Below are 20,268 nucleotides of genomic sequence, written 5' to 3'. Positions count from 1 at the left end.
ACAGAGCTCATTCTGAAATGAACATGAGGGCAAGCAAAGTGACCAATATTTCAAAGGGGAAAAAATAGTTGAGTGGCTTTTGCCCACCTTTGAGTTGTTCCAGATCTCTTTGGGGCCTTGGGAGGAGGAGGCAGCCTGCAGTAAAAGGTTTGACCTGAAGGCTCAGTTCTCTTTATCAGCATGCCAGAGAGGAGAGACCCAGAGAGTATGGAGTTCCCCCAAAAGGAGTGTCCAGATGTTCAACCAAAAATATATCTAAAGTGCAGGCAGTGAAGCGTATTACTTTACTGAATAAACCCTGGGATCAATTGCTGTGCACCCAGATAACACTTGAATGCTTAGCACAGTGAATGAATGAATGAATGAATGAATACATACATACATACATTTTTCAGGGTAAAATGGAACAGAGAGGGACAGACAGACTTATGGTCAACCCCTTTTCCTTGGGAAGCTGACAGGGTTCTGTTTCTTCTCTCTTTTTTTTTCCTTTTAATCACAGATGTTTACCTTTTGCATTCTTGGCTTTCTGCTGTCATCAGCTACCTGTTTTCTCAGGTTATCTTGACAGCTACACAGATTATCACCCAACTGCGGCTTGGGATGTTTTTGTTTCTTGGCTGTGTGCAACGACTTTTTTAGCAGATAACACAGTTTTGGAGTTGCAGGAAAGGGACGACCTCCTCTGTAGCCCTCACAGACACGTTATCAAATTGACCTTTAAGGATAGAGAACATGGTAAAGGAAGCAGAGCTCACTATGCGATATATGTGGTTGGGGAAGAGGACAGACTGTTAAGGATTTTGACACTCCAGGGAGAGAGGCACATTCAGTATTTTCAGTCTTGCCAGTTAACTGGTTGCAAAAGTGATGTCTAGCTAACTCAGCTTTTGATATCCATGGAAATGGAATTTGGCATTAACCTGAAAACTTTGAACCTATACTTCATCCTCAATCTCATTGCTTACATTTAAATTCAACCTTCACTTCCCTTAAATCTTTACTAGAGTGCCTAAAAGTATCAAATGAGCTTTATGGACTGTATGTTTGCTTCTTGTTCACCTTGCCAAAAGGTGGCAGACCCAGAAAAGGAGAGAAGAACCAGGAATCCTGGTTGATGTCCAGCAGATAAATTCTTTAGTAATTAAGAAAAGGAAGGCTGTTTTCATTTCAAGCATATATAGAAAAGACACCCTATTTTATTTTTTTATTTGTTTATTTATTTATTTATTGTTTTCTTCTACAGTTTTATTGAAATATAATTGACACACATAAAAATATCCCTATTTGTTAGTTGCTAGTAGGATCAATATCCATATAAGTAATGTGTCATGTTTTTGTGAGGTGCCATTCTTTATCCAAAGAAGTTCAGGCTGAGGAAACTCAAACTCAGAATAGCTATAATTACACAGTTTCCTAAGGAAAAGTTGGAATTTGAATCTGGCTAAATCTGAACCCAGAATCCTTGGTTATTCCACTATTATGTAAGTTGATCATTGCCTGTAGAACAGATAGTATAATGAAAACAAAATTCCTTCTAACCTGCTAGTTTTTGACTCATCTAATAATTAAATTGATATAAGACAGATTAACAGGAGAAAAACAAACAAAAGTTTAATGATATGTATACCTACTATGTATACATGGGAGAGACCCAGGAAAACTGAGTAACTCCCCAAAATGGCCAAAGCCATGACCTTAAATATCATGTTCAGCAAAAGACCAAAGTAGATGTTGGGGATGGGAGTTAGTTATGGGAGGTTACCCTGCAAAGTAAAATAAACAAGGATAAAGTTGTTATGACTTAAAATAATTAAGATAGTGGGCCTGGCTCAAAAAAAGAGCTACTACCAGAAATTACTTTTTTTCTCTGAAAGACCTATCTGTACAGCAGGGCAAACATCTATCTAATTACTGACTATCTCTTCTTATTGTCCTATTAATTACCCTCCTCCCCTTTGAAATCCCAGACCTCAACCGCATTCTTTAGCTCAGGATGGCATATAAGTCTCAACCGACCCAACATGTCCTTGAGTCTCATATTTACATGGGGCTCTCATATGTACATAGTTAACTTTGTTTTTCTTCTGTTAATATGCCTTATGTCAGTTTACCAGCCGAAAAACGTGGAAGGTAAAGGAAAATATTTTTCTCTCCAACAGTCTACATGGGGCATAAGGGACATGGTGGGGATATGTGTGTGTGTACGCATATGTGTGTGTGTACGCATATGTGTGTGTGTGTGTGTGTGTGTGTGTGTGTGTGTATGACTATGGGGAAAGGGCTGAGGGCAAAGGAGGTTAGGAAATGCATAGTGTGTTGAATGAGGAGGGAAAACATTTTTTTAAAGTGAGAAATGTATTCATTTTGCTGAGAAATTGAGAAATTAGTATTTCAAAATGGTATTTTCCATGTTAAAAATATCTGTTACTATCATTACTGTTATTGTTTCTGATCTCATAATTGTTGTTACTGTTTTGATGATGGTGGCTTTGGCTAAAACTCTCACATGGGGAGCCTAAATATAACCTGAAGGGTGCATGGTATCAGATGACTGGGAATAATGACTACGGCTTAGTGGCTTCAATCTCTGATCTCTTATCACATACATCTCCGCCACAGGTGTCCTCTGCCATGGCTGGTCAGCTGTCCCTTTACTGGGTACTCAGGATGAATTCTTGTGTATTCCAAGCTGGAAAGAGGAAAAGATTCTGATGCGTGGATTTGTATATACATTTTTCATTCCATTGTCATGTCATAGATGAACCCTAATCAGCTTTGTGAACAGTAGAGATAAGCTCAGATAATGGCTTAGGAAATTTCTATGGACAGCGCTTCAACTTTTGGCTCTCCCATTCTTTTTCTCCCGTTTCCTCTTTCCTGTCCTCTTCTCCAGGACACCCTTTGTTCCTCCCTGACCTTCTTTAAAATGGATTATTCCAGGCTTCCTTTGCAGGAAGATCTTATGACTAGCTATAAGGAGGAATTCAGATAAACAGGTCTGACCACTTATCTATTATTGAGGTTCTAAATACCACATACTCTTCTGGTGGCTGTTTTCCTGGCTGCCTCCCAGAGAATGCCCTTAATGAAAAGAGTGCCACTGGAGGAGTTTAAGAATTAGGTAGTAACCGTGCTGCATCTAGTAACTTACATGAAATACCTGGGTACTGGGATCCCTGGGTGGCGCAGCAGTTTGGCGCCTGCCTTTGGGCCAGGGCGCGATCCTGGAGACCCGGGATCGAATCCCACGTCGGGCTCCCGGTGCATGGAGCCTGCTTCTCCCTTTGCCTATGTCTCTGCCTCTCTCTCTCTGTGTGTGACTATCATAAAAAAAAAAATAAATAAATAAGTAAAAAAAAAAAGAAATACCTGGGTACTAAGGGAATCTCAGTTCCAATTCCTTGGTATTAAACATAAGTAGAATTAGAGCATACTTTGCATTCCAAAATCTGAGTTCAAACACTGGGAGATTTGTGGTTGAAAACATGTATTTGAGCCTTTGAAGGTAAGTCAACAAGAATTTTCTTCAGTCTCAATTACTGAAAAGAGGTTTCCTTAACCCCCTTCTACTGTCTTCTAAAAATGCAGATGACCATTATTGCGGCATAATGCTTATCCGCAGAGTAGTAGCTGTAATGGCCCTGACCCCCCCAACATACTTGTTGAGGCAATCAGAGTATGAAGCTACAACACCTGGCAACTAAGGGTTTGGCAATGGGGCCAGGCAGAGCTGGATTGGAATCCAGCCTCTACCATGGGCTAATCGTATGATCAGAGCTAATGGTTTCATCCTTTTCTGTTCCAATTCCCTTATTTGTCAAAGGACAATGACAGCAATATCACATAGGGTACTGAGAAAGAGATGGATCCTCTTACTGTTTCAATGACAGCTCCCAGCATTACAATATTCTTCTTTTCAAATTAGTGTTTAAAGTCATTTTACTTTTTTTACCAGCATGTATTTGAATGCCTGCAGATTTTTTTTTCCATTGTCAGAACATAATATTATTACATTTCTGAAGCTATTTGTACATTTCCGTCATTAAAAGCTTAAAATTTGGATTTCTTTCACTTACTCATACCATATATATTTATTTGGCACCTACCATGTAAAGGCGTGACGAGGCACCATTAAGTCAGTAAAAGAAATAAGGCATTCGTGTACAGATACTGATCCATCAAGGGACACCTGGGTGGCTCAGTGGTTGAGCGTCTGCCTTTGGCTCAGGTCATGATCCTGGGGTCCCGGAATTGAGTCCTGCATCAAGCTCCCTGCACGGAGCCTGCTTCTCCCTCTGCTTATGTCTTTTGTCTTTGCCTCTTTCTCTGTATCTCTCATGAACAAATAAATAAAATCTTAAAAAGAAAGATAATGATCCTTCAAGATCTGGCCCACTTGTCACATCTTCTGAGTTGGTCACAACATCTTGCAGTAGTCATATTGTAGTATCTAATCATGCCTTTACTGTACTTCTCTTTGTTTTTCTTTCTCCTATATAAAATATGCTTCTGGAGGCCAAGAATGCTGCTTTAATTACCTTTGTAAAGTCAGCATTTAGAGAGTATACAACCTAAATGAAGCATGATCATTTTTCATTGAATGAATGAATGGTGATCCAATGTATTTTTTTAAAAGATTTTATTTATTTATTCATGAGAGACACACACAGAGAGAGAGATAGAGAGAGAGAGGGAGGCAGAGACACAGGCAGAGGGAGAAGCAGGCTCCATGCAGGGAGCCCAACGCGGAACTCGATCCTGGGGCCCCAGGATCACACCCTGGGCTGGGGTGGTGCTAAACCGCTGAGCCACCCGTGCTGCCCATATTTCTAACATGATTAGAATGTGATAGGTCCTATTGGAGTGGTACAGACAGAAGGGTGGAGAATCCAAGAATTAAGACTTTGGGAAGTCAGAAGAGACTGAGGCTAGGAAGCTAAGATAAGAGAAGCAATTTCCTTCAAGTCAAGAATCCACTGTTTGAACAAAGTCAGAGTTCCTCAAGTCTGTGGTCTTCCTCTGTAACTGACTTGGGTGTTTACTTCCTCCACCTTACTTTTCCTAAGCTTTGGTAACAAAATTATGTATATCACAGTGGGTCAAGCAGTAGAGACATTCTGTTGCCATTTCTTTAAAAAAGTTAAATCTTGGGGCACCTGGATGGTACAGTGGTTGAGCATTCAACTCTTGGTTTGGGCTCAGGTTGTGATTTCGGGATCGTGGCATTGAGCCTAGAGTCGGGCTCTGCACTCAGCAAGGAGTCTGTTTAGGACTCTCTTCCCCTGTCCCTCTGCCCCTCCCTGCAGCATGCACATGCACACACTCACTTGCTCGCTCCCTCTCTCCCTCCCTGTCTTTCTTTCTTTCAAACAAATAAATCTTTAAAAAAATAATAAAAAATTGGGGCACCTGGGTGGCTCAGTCAGTTAGGTGTCTGCCTTGGTCTCAGGTCATGATCCCAGGGTCCTGGGATGGAGCCCTGCATCAGGCTCCCTGCTCAGTGGGGGGCCTGATTCTCCCTCTCCCTCTGCTGCTCCCTCTGCTTGTGCTCTCTCATTTTCTCTCAAATTAATAAATAAATAAAATCTTAAAAAAAAAACGAAATAAAAAGATAAATCATTCAATTCCAGAGCATACGAGATAACCATAGAAAATAGATTCTTGTGTATATTTGACATTGAAAGAGTTACTTTTTTTGAAGTCGCTCTTAGTTCAGAAAGGTCTCCGGGTCAGCAGTCTCTCAGCCATGGTCGCTGTAACTACACAATTTGGAAATGCTCTTCTTTTATTCCTCCACTGATAAGCAAATGTCCAACTAGCTCTCACTTACAGAAACCAGCTCTCCACTCCTAGCCTCAGAAACTCTTCTGAAAGTAATGTTTTCATTTTTATTTCCAGTTACCCACAGAATTTCCGTTCAGTTAACTAGGTCTAGAGTACCTGCTTTGTGGTTACAGTTCATTTATGTGTATTTCTGTATTTCTATATCGAATGTAGTGGAACTTTAGAGGGAAAGAGTAATACATTTTAACTTGAAAGTTTACTGTGTCCTTCCATCCAGTACAGTGAGTAAAAGAGATATAAAGGTGTATTTTCCTTTGACAGGAACATAGTGGAGGGCTAAAATAAGGAGAGTAATAAAGAATAATGAATAATAAAACTATCTGATATGGGATCAGGAAGGCCTCCTGGCCAGGGCCAGGGCTGTGCTGCTGTCTGAGTGCCCCTCAGGGCTTCCTGGTGCCTCCTCACCAACCAGCCTCACCTTTGTGCTTGTTCGGAAACAGCACTGGAGAAGTTTTCTCAGTGCCTGGTTGGTTTGGCGCCACTGACCATTTTCTCTCCCAAAGTCCAGTCCATCTGGTGCTCAAATGTATGCTGCCAATTGTGAAAATGAAAATAAGGAAAATATTTATTAGTCTGTTCATAAATACCCCAAGTTCTGGTTTACTCTATTTTTAACAACTCTAAGAAAACGTGATTTATTGGTGAAGAGTTGTTCTAAGGAATTTGGAACGTAGGCTTTGGATCAGACTCAACATTATCTGTTCTTTTGACTGACATCTCCTTTTCAGAAGGTATATACTTGATTTTATCAAGAATCATTGAAAATTGCCCAGTTGAAGACAGAGGAAAAGAGCAGTCTTAACTGCATTTGAATCAGAAGAGCAGGTCTTAAGAATCAAATACTTGAGAAGCAAACACTACCCCCTGTTCCCTCAAAAGTCACTGAAAAAAAGTTAAGAGCATTAACAGTGGAAAGAGAGAGAAACATAATCCATCTGGAATGAAACAAGGAAATGATCAGGACCCATAGAATGGTTTTGGGCGACTAGGGAATGTCTTTGTGGAGGCTCGTGTACACAGAATGTAGAAAGTGGAAGTAGAGTTGATGATGAAGGGAAGTTTGCTGCCGACAATTTGTATGATCTTGACCTCACCTTCCACAGATAAGAACTTTCTGGGCAGAATAGAGGGTTTATAATAGAGGGGAGACAGTGATTACCAGATCACAACACAGCCAGTCACGGAAGGCCTGTGATTTAAAGAGCTTTGCTGGGGCACCTGGGTGGCTCAGTTGGTTAAGTGGCCGACTCTTGGTTTTGGCTCCGGTCGTGATCTCAGGGTTATGAGATGGAGCCCTGCATCAGGTTGAGCACTCAGCAGGGTATCTGCTTGAGATGCTCTCTCTGCCCCTCCCCCACTCTAAAAATAAATCAATAAATCTTTAAAAAAAAATAAAATAAAGGGCTTTGCTTTATGCCACCCAGGCAGTGAATCCCACAAACTGTTGAGTGAGGGTGGCACACTTTTAGGGCAAAGCAAGTAACATTTTTGTGGAAAGGGCATTTGATGTCACAAACCAGAGATGAGGGTGCCAGCCACTTCTTCTAATTCTTCCCTTCTGCATGCTGGTTTTCAATAGCTAGCCCACCCCTCTTAAATTGGAGTTATAATTCAAAAGAAGCCAATGGGAGATGTATACCTTTAGGCTGATGTATTAGCCAGGATGGTCATGATTATGCTGCATAACAAGTAAACCCTGTAGGGGCTTTTTGTGCCATGACACAAAAATAACTCACTTCTCGCACATGCAGAATGTATTGTTTGGGCATCTCTCTGGAGAAGCTGCCCTTACAATGACTTAGTGATTCAGGCTACTTCCAGCATGTAATGATGCTGTCTTCACACACAGATTCCAAGTCTCCATGGCACCAAAGGAAAGAGCCCTAATGGTCTGCACCGGCTCTTAAATATGTTGGCCCATATGTCACTGCCCTTTATTCTAGCATCTTGGTTTTACTGGGAAGTTTGATTTATCCAGATTTTGGCTGTGGAATCTGACTTAGAAAGGAAAGTCCCTCCTCACTTTCATATATCAGCTTCCCCAAATGTAATGAATGGTTTTATCAGCACATAGCACATCCCATATATAGTGATTTTATACTTATCAGTACAATAGCATTCATCACATTTATATCTTAGAAATATATATTAACACATATTTACACCTATATGTAGTGGCATTTTTAACTTACTTTTTTAAATAAAGATTTTATTTATTTATTAATGAGAGGCACAGAGAGAAGCAGAGACATAGGAAGAGAGAGAAGCAGGCTTCTCGCAGGGAGCCCCATGCAGGACTCGATCCCAGGACCCCAGGATCATGCCCTGAGCCAAAGGCAGATGCTCCATCACTGAACCACCCAGGCGTCCCTTCTGACTTACTTTTGATGAACTTCACAGTATTATGACAGAGTTTCAATCACACTGGTTTACTCCTCATTCAGTAGATCTCAGGGTATCAGGGTGTACCTTTGGAAATTGATGTAGTCCCTCTGTGATGTGTGAAAACTCCAAATTATTCAAATTTCATTCTTTTTTTAAGGTTTTAAGTAATCTCTACACCCAATATAGAGATTTCAAACCCTGAAATCAAGAGTCACATATTCTACTGACTACACCAGTCGGGTCCCCCAATCAGATTTTTTTTCTATCACATGTGTTCTAACTCGATCATCCTATGTATGTGAAATGTTTGAAATTCCCAAGTATGCATCTACATTCATGGATGTGTGGGTCAGTGAAGCCTGGAAAGTTAGATGAATTGGAATTAAAGGCACACTGGGCATAGACCTGCATTAGTGAAGCCTCAGGCCATAGTGAATGTGTAGGATAAAAGGCTGAAGTTGTAGAGGAAGCAGGTTTTAACCATTATACATGCTTTATAAATAAATGAAGATAAATGAAAAGTTTAGAAATTATACTGAAGCAACAGACTCAGTTAAGAAATTCCTCTTTAGAGCTATTGATTTATTCTAATCCAAAAAGAAAAAACGGTGGGCGAATAGCCATGTTCAGTAGCAAGAACCTGTTAGCTTTTGGAAGCAATGACGGAGTATGCATTTACCAGGCCAATTTCTTGCCTAAATCTTAAGGAAAAGGGAAACCATTTCTTGGCAATTAAGAAATCTGATACAATGTATATGGAATAAATACTCCTAACAAGCCGCAGACACGCTTTACTCTGATGACTGTGAACATGGAGAATGTTAGTTAAAGGTTCCACGTTTCTTTAGCACTGTTTTCTCAAATACTGTTTATAGTGGTGAAAAAGTGGAAAAGACTGCAGGGAAAATATATTATTGGCATCAGCTAAAATTGTGACACTCTTGCTCTTTGCACATATTGTCGTGTTTTATACTCCCAACAATGCTGTGGGACAGGCAATATTACTAACTCCTCAACAGAATGCAATACTGAGGCACAGTGTAGTTAGCTATTGTTCAAGGTGACACAGCAAGTCAGTGTGGCAGTACCAGGATTTAAATCCTGTGATCTGGCTGTGGGGGTTCTTGCTCTTTACCTCCAGATCACACCATCTCTCTGTTGAATGGCAAAACCGAAAGACTTGTATCTAAAATGTTGAGAAAATGGGGAAGGACGAAAACGGGGGGACCAATTTGGCCTAGTGTCCAGAACTATGACATTTGATCCAAGAATGGCTGAAATGCCCACCTCCTAATTAGATTGGCCTTCAATAATTCCTGGCAGAAAAGGAATTTGGCACCAAAGAAGCAGTGACATAAATAGTGATAAATATCTACACAACGTAAATGTTGAGAAGATTTTATTTTTTCCAGAGCAACACTTCCAAATGGAAGGATTGTGGTGTCATAACAAAATTACAAGTTGTATTTAGAAGATTTATATTAGTGTATATGTGATTATGTGTTTAATGAAATGCTAGAGCGTGTGAATAAAGACTATGATAAGATTGAAAGAATCAGTACCAAAAAAAATTGTCCTCAGAAATTTCAAATCTTCACTATGTTTAAGAGAAGTCAGAATGTGATCAGAAACAATAGTCATCCAAATTTGGGCGTGATGAAAAACATTGGGGAAAAAAATAAGCAGAAAGAGCAGTCTAATATTTAACAGATGATGTTACTCAAGGGACCAGATGAAGGAGCTAGCTGGAAATGTTTCCCAGAGGACTGATACTTTTATTGTGTCTTAAAAGGGAGGGAAGTGCATTTCCAAAGGTTTGGAATATTACATAGTAGGACATCTTGTGGTGGCGGGGGGGCGGGTGCTCGGTGATCAAAAAGACTAAATTCAAGGGGTTCCAATTTTACTTGCAAAATTGACTTGAAGTTGACATTAATCATAGAGAATGCAGAAAAAGAGAAAAAAGAAGATCATTCATAACACACAGCTTTTGATCCATGCTTAATTGGGTGCCACCAACCTCTGCATTAGCTTTCGTTTTAATTAGTGTTGTGGAAGAGCAAGAGAACAGTGCTATATTAAGAGGAGCTCCGAAAAAAAAAAATCAAAATAAGATTCTGCTGGAAAACCTGCTAAGGAGTGTCTGGGAGTAGGTGGACAGCAACGGGGAATCAGAAACCAGAGTGTAACTGTGTGGTGGCAGGAGACACCTGGGATGTGGGGATCAGCAGAACCTAGAGAAAACTGCCACCTGATTAGATGCAAATTTTCAGTATTGAGGAATCCAAAAAAGACCAGTGTGATTCAGTCCAGCACATCGATGCAGAACTCATATTGCAAGTGTCTAAATTGTCCTTCTGCTTCTCACGCATCAAGCTTACGTCTTTGCCATTATTCATCCTTCCTGCAGGTGTTTTCTTGGATTAATTCAATCAGATGGTTGTTTATCATCGACCTACACCATGAGCTCGACATCAGGCAGTATATATAGAGTGCACAATACCTGCCCTGCCAAGGATACATCTGTTTAGTGGGAAGAGTACCAACTTTGGGGTCCCATATAAGTGAGTTATTTATTTGCTGGGACACTCTTAGCTGTGGAGTGTAGGTAGGTGAATCATCTGTTTTCCTGAGGCTTTTTCTTAACCGCAGAAATGAGAACGACAATACTGTTGTGGTGAGGATTACATGAGATGATACATCCTATCAAACAGCAGGTGGGCAATGCATGTCAAAACCCTTCTTATTAAGGAGAGCATCATCACTGAGAAATGAGGGCAGTACACTTTAGGGCAGCCTGAAACAGAGTCCGTTCTAAGGTGCCATGATTTAGACCAGCATTTTGTAGAAATAGATTCTACGCAATCCTAAATCCCCAGACTTGTTGGTAGCTGTTTGGGGAATGGAGAGAAAGTTTCTAATTTGGGAATATTTTTGGTTAAACAAAGTTAAATGAATTTCTACACTGCAGGACCCACCGATCAGATCTTTTAATATGCTAAAAGGTATTGCAAGTCACATTTAGAGATTTGGGAGCAGGTCCATAAGGAATAAAACATGGAATGTTTCCCAAGCCTATTTGACCACAGAATTATTGTTCTGAGGACTCTTCTTTTGTGAGACACACTAGGAAATGGTAGGATGTACCTCAGAAGCTTACTGGAGTTCAGGGCCACCTGGGTGGCTCAGTTGGTTAAGCATCTGCTTTTAGCTCCTGTTACAATCTCAGGGTCCTGGCATTGAGCTCCCCCTTACAGGTCCCCCCTGGGGGGGACCCCATCGTGTCATCAGGCTCCCTGCTCAGTGGGGAGTCTGATTCTCCCTCTGTCCCTCCCCCCCTTTGCTCTTGTTTTCACTCTTTCTCTCAAAATAAATAAATAAGATCTTTAAAAAGAAGAAGAAGAAGCTTGCTGGAGCCCAGAGCATTGAGAGAGCAGAGATCTCACATGAAGATCGAAATTCAAATGGTGTCCCTTGGAATGACGGAGGTCTTTTGGAGACAGGAGAGACTTGTCCAGGGCACAGTAGGTGTTCAGCAAGGATATTGATGGATGATAATGTGAAGGAATAGAATGAAGCCTTGGAGGCATTGTGATGGAGGATGGGGGACAGGCAACCTTGAGACAAGAATAGGGCCCCTTGTGAATCAGTGGGTAGGCCAGTGGAAGTGAGGTGGCGGTGTCATTGGCAGGAGGGCGATGTCAGTGGAGTCAGGTTGAGGAAGGCCAGGTTACATTGGACCTGGAAAGTCAGCAGAAGGCTTGGATGGGCAGGTGCAGAGCAACCCTGTAGCCTTGAGTTCAGAAATGGAATAAAATCAAAGTTGCAAGGTTAGGTGCTCATGCTAGGTAGAGGGACTAGGAAAAGAGCCTGGGTCCCAGCCTGGCAGTGGTTCCAAGTGTCCAGAACGCAGTGCTGGCTTCGGGAATGGAGCTCAGCCAGCATTGAAGGCACCACCTCAGAGATTTGAAAGAAAAATGAGAATGACTTGGTGTCTGACCAGAGAGGGACTTAAGTGCAGAGGGCTGTGGCTGGGGTAGCGGGAAAGGAGAGGACACCCGGTGAGGACCCCATGTTCTCATTCAGCTTCCACCTGTGCCCAGACCTCGAGCCAGTCACTACGCACTCTGCATCATCTGTACAGAAGTCACTGAAAGACAAGTGGACTGCCACGGAGGCACAGTGGTCATCGTCATGAGAGGAGTGGGTGGAAAGGGACCCACCAGTGTTAACTCCTGGAATCAGCTCATAAGGATGGGATGTGGAGGGGGAAAATAATCTGCTCTGAGCTCAGTGGGTTTTTCAACCAAATTCTCTAGGGTCTTCCTTTTAAAATGCTCTCAAGCTTGAGCACCAGTGTCCTTTTTTTATTTAAAGATTTTATGTATTTATTCATGAGAGACACACAAAGAGAGGCAGAGACATAGGCAGAGGGAGAAGCAGGCTCTCCGCAGTGAGCCTGGTGCAGGACTCCATCCCAGGACCTGGGATCACACCCTGAGCCAAAGGCAGAGGCTCAGCCGCTGAGCCACCCAGGCGTCCCTAGTCCCAGTGCCCTCTTGCATTCCTCTCTCAGCATCTTTGTCTTCTCGGGCCTGTCCTTCCCTCTTCCTTCCGGGCCCCTGATCTGGGGTGCATGCTGCCGCCGTTGGGCAGCTGTGGAGGTGGATAGGGCCCGATGGGTAATGTGGGGGTAGCGTGGGTAATGTGGGTAATGTGCATGGAACTTTGAACTGAGGTGGTGCTTTTGACGGCGTGGGGACAAGTGCTACTTCCTGCAGTGAGTTGTGTCATGTTTGCACCAAAGGAGTATTTTGGGGTACTGGAAAGTGCAAGGACTTTCCGCCACGAGCACCTCCTGAGGTCACAGCTGAAGCAGTCGCCAAGCTTGCTCAGACAGCAGGGTGCTGAAGGGCGAGGAGCAGGTGTGTGTGGGGGTACGGGGGTAGCGCTTGTTCCTGAGACACAAACAGGCTGTATGTGTTATCAGTACCGCTGACTCGGTCCATCTTTTGGGTCCTTTGTCTTCCTTCTGTCCCTCCTGGCCCCCCTCCCTTACTTTAACCTCTTTCTGTCCTTTTTGTTTTTAAACACTGAACTCAACAAGAACATTCTTCTATAGGAATGTGTGTTGAGTATTAAGAGGACAAGGACCGTAACACCTGGGTGGCTCAGCGGTTGAGCATTTGCCTTTGGCTCAGGGTGTGATCCCGGGGTCCCAGGATCGAGTGCCGCATCGTGCTCCCTACATGGAGCCTGCTTCTCCCTCTGCCCAAGTCTCTGCCTCTCTCTGTGTGTCTCTCATGAATAAAAAAAATCTTTAAATAATAAGTAAATAAATAAAAGTGCGAGGACCATTGCTCTCCAAGCCCAGTGAGCTCTTGCCCCATGTCCCTGTTCTTTCTCCAGTTACTGCACACAGCATCTGTTTTACTGCCTAGGTAAGAACCACAAAGTTTAGGTCTCCCATAAGTTTTAAGAGCAAGTGTCATTTTTGTACTCTATTTGGTTTCCGTTTTATTGATTTTTTTTCAAAGAACCAGTTTACATTTAAAAAAAAGATTTTATTTATTTATTCCTGAGAGATAGAGACAGAGACAGAGTCAGAGGGAGAAACAGGCTCCTCACAGGGAGCCCGATGTGGGTGGGACTCGATCCTGGAACTCTGGGATCACACCCTGAGCGGAAGGCAGATGCTCAACCGCTAAGCCACCCAGGTGTCCCAGTTTACATTTTTCTTCTCCAGATTATGGTTTGCTGTTTCCTGGCTTTTAGCTTTTTTCAGAATTACCTGCCTTTTCCTGGTCTTTAAAGTTGTCTTGGTTGTCTTTTGTAATTTCTTAAAATGAGTATTAAGTTCATCTATTCACAGTATTTCTTAATAATGAAGGTATTTAGGGGCATTCATTTCCTGACACCAGATTGGGCTGTGTCTTGCTGTTTTGTATGAAATATTTCCTGTTTCATTGGTTTAAAGAAAATTCAAAATGTCTTTTTTGATTTTTTCCTTTGATTTAAGGGTTTTCCAGGAATATTTCATTTTCAAATAGTTGAAATTCTTCTTTATTTATAATTTTATTAGGTGTGATCAAGGAATGCAGTCTGTAAAATTCCTCCTTTTTAATTAATTTAAGGACTTATTTACATTTTTTGAAGAGTCAAATACACAATGTTTGTAAGTAGTCTATAAATATTCTTTAAAAAATACCTATTTTATGTTTATCATATATATATATGATACATGTACACACATATATATCAGGTTTCTTCTTTGTTTCATTTATTTTGTCTTGATCCCTATTTTTCTAGTGTTGTTTCGATTTTGGGGGGTTTGGTTTTTTTTTTAAGATTTTATTTATTTATTTATTTATTAGAGAGAAAGTGAGAGAGAGAGTGAGCAAGTGGTGACAAGCAGAGAGAGAGGGACAAGCAGACTCCCTGCTGAGCAGGGAGCCCAATTGGGGGGCGGGAGGAGCTCCAACCCAGGACTCTGGGATCCTGACCTGAGCTGAAGGCAGATGCTTAACAGCAAAGCCACCCAGGTGCCCCTGTGTTGCTTAGTTTCAAAGTATCATATAAAGTCTCTCACTATCAACATATTTTTGTCCTCTTCTTGCATTCCTAAGAATTTTTTCTTTACAGTTTTTTAGTTGCCTTATTTGTTGCAAACAAATTTATGATGACAATTCCTTTTTCATAAATTGTCTCTACCAAATGATCTCTGTATTCTGTGTATTAATAAACTTTTCTTATTATTAATACTGTCACTTTTGCTCTATGTTTGTTTGCATTTGTCTGATATGTCTTAACCCATATTTTCAAATTTTCATTATTAACAATGAGTATGTTGATTAGAAATTACATATAAATTGGTTTTGCTTTTTTAGCTCAATTTCTTAGTCTTTTTCTTTTAATGGAGGAATTCAGTCCATTGGTATTTAGTATAATACTCAGTGAACTGTATATTTCTTCATCTTAATTTGACAGCAGATATGTCTCTTCTTTGTGAAATCCAGTTCACGCTCAGTAAATTCTAAACAGTTACTCAAGTTTCAGTCTTGACAAGCAGTATTTGAAATGACAGTAGTGCTCCAAGTAGAAACGAGTATCAGACAACAATATGGAGGTCAGAGAGGAGTGGGGTCTAAGCCTGGTCAGATATGTGTTGGCATTACCCGCTCCACTAGTCGGGGCTCTCCAGAAAAACAGAACCAATAAGTTGGAAAGAGAACAAGAGCAAGAGTGAGAGAGAGAGATTTAGTTTACTTCAGTTTAAAGGATTGGTTCACACAGTTCACACAGTTCACACAGTTGTGGGGGAACTGAAGTCTGGAGGGCCTGGCCATCAGGATGGAAATTCGGGAAAGAGTTGATATTGCAGCCTTGAGACCGAGATCTGCAGGCTGGAAACTCAGGCACGATTTCTATGTTATGATCTTGAGGTGGAGTCTTTTGGAGGAACTCTGTTGTTGCTCTTGAGGCCTTCAACTGATTGGATGAGGCCCACCCACACACTAGGGTCACAGTGTGTTGACTCAGAGCCTGCTGATGTAAATGTTAATCACATCTTAAAAATACCTTCACAGCAGCATTCAGACAGGTGTTCAACCAAACGGCAGGGTACTGCTGCCTAGCCAAGCTAACACATAAAATTAACCGGCACCATGGCAAAAGCTGACCAAATGTAGCTGGATAATTTTTAAAGCAAACAATGACTACAAACAAAAATAGAGCCCGTGTTTGAGCTTTAGGGAATTACCACAACTGGTCTTCATTGTTTTGTTCAGAAATCAAAGTGCCCTTATTCTTTTGGTGATGCATCCAATCTGTGCTTGACTTGTGAAGTGTATACTTGATTTTTTTTTTCTTTTTAATGTTTGTCAGTTTTTCTTTAGACCAGAACTTTAGGTTGCAGATCCTTCTTGAGAGGCTGCTGTTTCATTAGCCTTATCTGCATGCTCGTGGTCTGTTTGTCTTGGGGTCGACAAGCTATGGTCCATTAATCCTCCTCTGGGCAGTCCTCCACGCAGCCTGAAGCTAAATAAACGCACGGCTGTACCACCGCTGCTGTGCCAATGGGCCACCCTGTCTAGACCCTTCTAGCCTCCAGCCACATCTGTGGATGTGATGTATCTGGGAGGATCTGCAGAAGGTCTGTGTTTACCCTTCTCGGTCCAACATGCACTTTCAGGTTAACCTACTTAAAAAAAAAATCCTTTTAGTGTGGTTTAGATTAGTTAGGATTTTAGTATCCCCAATTATGAGCAATTTTATGAAACCAGGATAACAGTGCGTAGTGGTTAAGCACATGTGTTTGGGATTCCAATCTTGGGTCAGCCTGCTTGGATTAAAATTGACACCCCCACACTTAGTAGGCGTGTAAACGTAATCAAATTATCTAAACTCCTGAGGCTCCCTTTCTTCATTTATAAAATAAGGATGATAACCGTTCTTGTATCATTTTTGTCATGAGATTTAAATGAGGTAAGAATTGCTCATTTTAATGATAAAAGTACTGCTTTTTCTACCCAGAGAAGCATCCCTTTTCTGCATGACAAAGTCTAACTCTTGTATTTTAAACAACAAAAACTCAGGCCATAACCCAACCTCTTCCCCCCCGTATTCTTATATTTTCATGGCCTTTTTCAGGAAGCAGTTTCTATGTCTATTATAAAAGGTTTCTTGAGGGATGCCTGGGTGGCTGAGTGGTTGAGCATCTGCCTTTGGCTCAGGGCATGATCCTGGGATCCGGGATCAAATTCCACATCGGGCTCCCTGCATGGAGCCTGCTTCTCCCTCTGCCTGTGTCTCTGCTTCTCTCTCTGTGTCTCTCATGAATAAATAAATAAATCTTTAAAAAAAGAAAAAGGTTTTTTGAAACAGATTCAGAGAAGGAATCTTAATTTGCTATCCAAATCAATGGTGGATACCTCTGATGTGGCTAAATTTAGAAACAAAATAGCCTCCCTGCCTGCATTAGGGAGCTCTGACTTGGTTAGTGTGCTGCTGGGTTGCTGCCAGACAAATCATGATGCTATTCTAGTCCAACTGGACATGTTCCTTGTTTAGGGACAGTAGGAAAAACTCATTACCAGATTGGTCACCTCTAAGCACGCCTTGGCATTTCTGCCCAGCCTGTGTTGTCCTCATTGCTGAGAGTAATGGGTTTTAAACTTTCTCCACTCTTAAGTACTTCAAGATTCCCCATCATCGTGGTGATGTTGTTGCTGGTTACCAATTCTTCTGGCAGGGCTGACCTCTCTGCCTGTCTCCGGACTGGTGGGGTAAGCGGGTTGCCTTCACATCTGAGTTATTTCTGTCACCGTCTTCATTTGCCTCACTCTCGGATTGTAACTCTTCTCACTCAATGTATTTTCTAAGCTTGAATTCGGTAAGTAAAAGCTGAGATATTGCAATTTCCTAAATAACCCAAAGGGAAGCTTTGGCATAATTGATAACCGCCTGACTGCTGAATCAACTTTCTCATGCTCCTCTCTCTGATGGAACTTGGAGGAATAACCGTGATTGAAGAGTGCCTCCACCCATCTTCGGATTGCACTGAACGAAACAGCCTAGATCTGGTTATATCTCATATTTGTTTGTTTCCTGCTGTGGGTACCGCACAGGCATGGGCTTCATCTGGATGTATTTTCATCTGGCAGTAATTGAATCTCTGACGATAGTCTTGCCTCCGAGGAGTGTTCCAACTCAGGCTGTTATATTAAACCAGGGTAGCTCTTGGTTCCCTTGGAAGGTAACGTCCCATCTGTTGACCGGGAACTATGGTAATGCACAACTCTCAGCATAATCAGAGGAGGGGATCTAGGGCATTTACAATTCTTTCTAGGAAATGAGCCATTCTGAGTGCTTTTTACCCATGAATGCTCTCCGTGCAAACATCTAGGTAGGCTCAGCAAGGTGTGGGAGTTAAAATAGGCTCTTTGACCTTTCAGAGACACCACTGGTTTTCTTGCACTTTGAAGCAGGCTGTGTGGTAAGTTAAAGCAGGCTGCACTTCTTTCCATTGCTGCTGCTTCCAAGACGCTGCAGTTCATGGTAGAAGCTTCTGCTGGAGGCTGCCTTCAGATCCTTCCCAACTCCCTGCAGCCCCACTGAAGAACTTTCAGCAGTAGCATTTGAAAGTCCGTCTGATAACATCATTGTAAACTGTCATAGGTATGGACCAAGTCCCATTCAGACCTCTCTGGTACCTGAGGGTCAGCAGTCTTAGACTTGAGATTGCAAGGTGTGTCCGCAGTAAAGTGAAAGGGCGAGAAGAAAGAGTGCTGAGCCCAGTGTCACCAAAAGGAGCTGGGCACAAATTGGGCAGAAATTCGTCCAGAGCTTTATGTGAACATTAGGGATGGGACGCCTGGGTGGCTCAGCGGTTGAGCATCTGCCTTCGTCTCAGGTTGTGATCCTGGGGTCCTGGAATTGAGTCCCACATCGGGCTCCATACTGGGAGCCTGGTTCTCCCTCTGCCTGTGTCTCTGCCTCTCTTTCTGTGTCTCTCATGAATAAATAAATTTTTTTTTTTTTTTAATGAACGTTAGGGACTCTATAACATTTGATTTGACTGATTGGGATGTTATTCTTGTAACTTATGTAAGTTAGAACAAATATATGAAAGATGCGAGTTTGTTATGAAAGAGTTAAAAAATTCTCAACACCTTCTCCTACCTCCTCTGCAAACATAGGCCAAGAGAAAATGCAAACACACACACACACAAACACACACACACACACACACACACATTCCAGCAAAGAACCTGTTTTGCAAGTTTTGCTGCTAAAAAGCAGGAAGGGGGTTGCAGGAAAGTGGAAAAACCTTAGAAGTTTCAGTTGAAAGTTTTTCAAAACCTGCGCTGAAAAGTGTAACTTTATCCTGCAGAGAGAGGCATATGTGCCACTGTAGGTTTTTCTTTAACCGATTAAGTGCATTGTTAGACAGGGAGGGGCAGATTAACGAATGCCTATAATTTTGATCATTGTTTTGTGCAAAACAGCTCAGGCTTTGAAAATGAAGCCATCGTTCTTGGCTAAGTTTCTGCCAACAGCACAAATTATACTGTGCAGAGATCCAAAGCCCCTAAAAAGGTTTCATTAATGAACAGTTTAGAGGGTTGTTTAAGTCTCTGCCTGACAGGTAATGTTGGCATGTAGGCAGGTGGGGTTAGGGTTTCCATGGAGATTTATGATGTCATGCTTGAAAGAGCATGTCAAGACAGCCAATTTAACAAGTAGCTACTCAAAAAGTCCTATAGGCTAGAAGTAGGCTTTATGCAAATGACAGGAGTTTCACTGGGAAAAACTGCAAAAGAAAACAGTGGAGACATGGAGGGGGGTTTACCTGACAGCTCGGAAGGATGACCCCGGAGTCCATTAGAGACGGAAACCTCCAGAAGACAAATTAGATTTTTTTACTTTAACTGCTGCTTCACCTGTGGAGCTCTGGGTACAGGTAAATATGAGGCTTTTTTTTTTCCTTCTGAGTTATTGCCAAAAATTATTTGGAAGCGTCGCATTCTATTTCTCTGCATTGTTCTCTTGGCAGGAAGAACTGAATCAGTTAAGTGCAGCTTTCCCACACTGAATATTCGTGTTTCAGGGCTGTGTTTGCAGGATTTTTTTATTGAATGAACTGAGATTTTTGAAGAGATCTGAAAAACAAGTAAAGCATTATGCATTATGTTGATTGTGCCCTGCAAATAATGCTATAAAGTCTCTGGATAAGGGTTAGGAAGATCTGAGACAGTCTATGTATTCGTGGAGGAGTATTCACAGATCTTGGTTTCTTCTTCTTCTTTTTTTTTTTTTCTTGTTTAACTCTTAGACCAGACCTGAAATTGGGATTATGCGTATTTCTGTGTTTTCAAATTGTGAAACGCCAGAGATAAAACCTATGCAATATTACAGAACTTCTTGTGAACGTCACAGTCTTTAATTTTGAGGGTGTCTGTGTACTTTTCACACATTTACAAGGCTAGACAAATTTCCTGTTTGAGATATCAGAGTTTCTGGACTTTAGAGAAG

General features: G+C 41.7%; 1 protein-coding gene and 1 long non-coding RNA gene across 13 annotated transcripts in view; one reads left to right on the top strand and one right to left on the bottom strand.

Moving 5' to 3' along the window:
* The window catches only part of KIAA1217 (KIAA1217 ortholog), a 432,659-nt gene that overhangs the window by 154,407 nt on the left and 257,984 nt on the right, over nucleotides 1-20,268 (top strand). The gene's annotated exons all lie outside the window — the stretch shown is intronic.
* Nucleotides 1,205-19,722, bottom strand: LOC112670314 (uncharacterized). The gene is made up of 4 exons (XR_003142872.3): nucleotides 19,586-19,722; nucleotides 6,269-6,381; nucleotides 3,155-3,323; nucleotides 1,205-2,692 (listed from the first exon to the last, which is right to left on the bottom strand). It is a non-coding gene; the product is annotated as an uncharacterized LOC112670314 (long non-coding RNA).

Source organism: Canis lupus, chromosome 2, assembly GCF_003254725.2.
Source record: "Canis lupus dingo isolate Sandy chromosome 2, ASM325472v2, whole genome shotgun sequence".
Lineage (NCBI taxonomy): Eukaryota > Metazoa > Chordata > Mammalia > Carnivora > Canidae > Canis > Canis lupus.
This window is presented reverse-complemented; position numbering and strand designations above follow the sequence as displayed.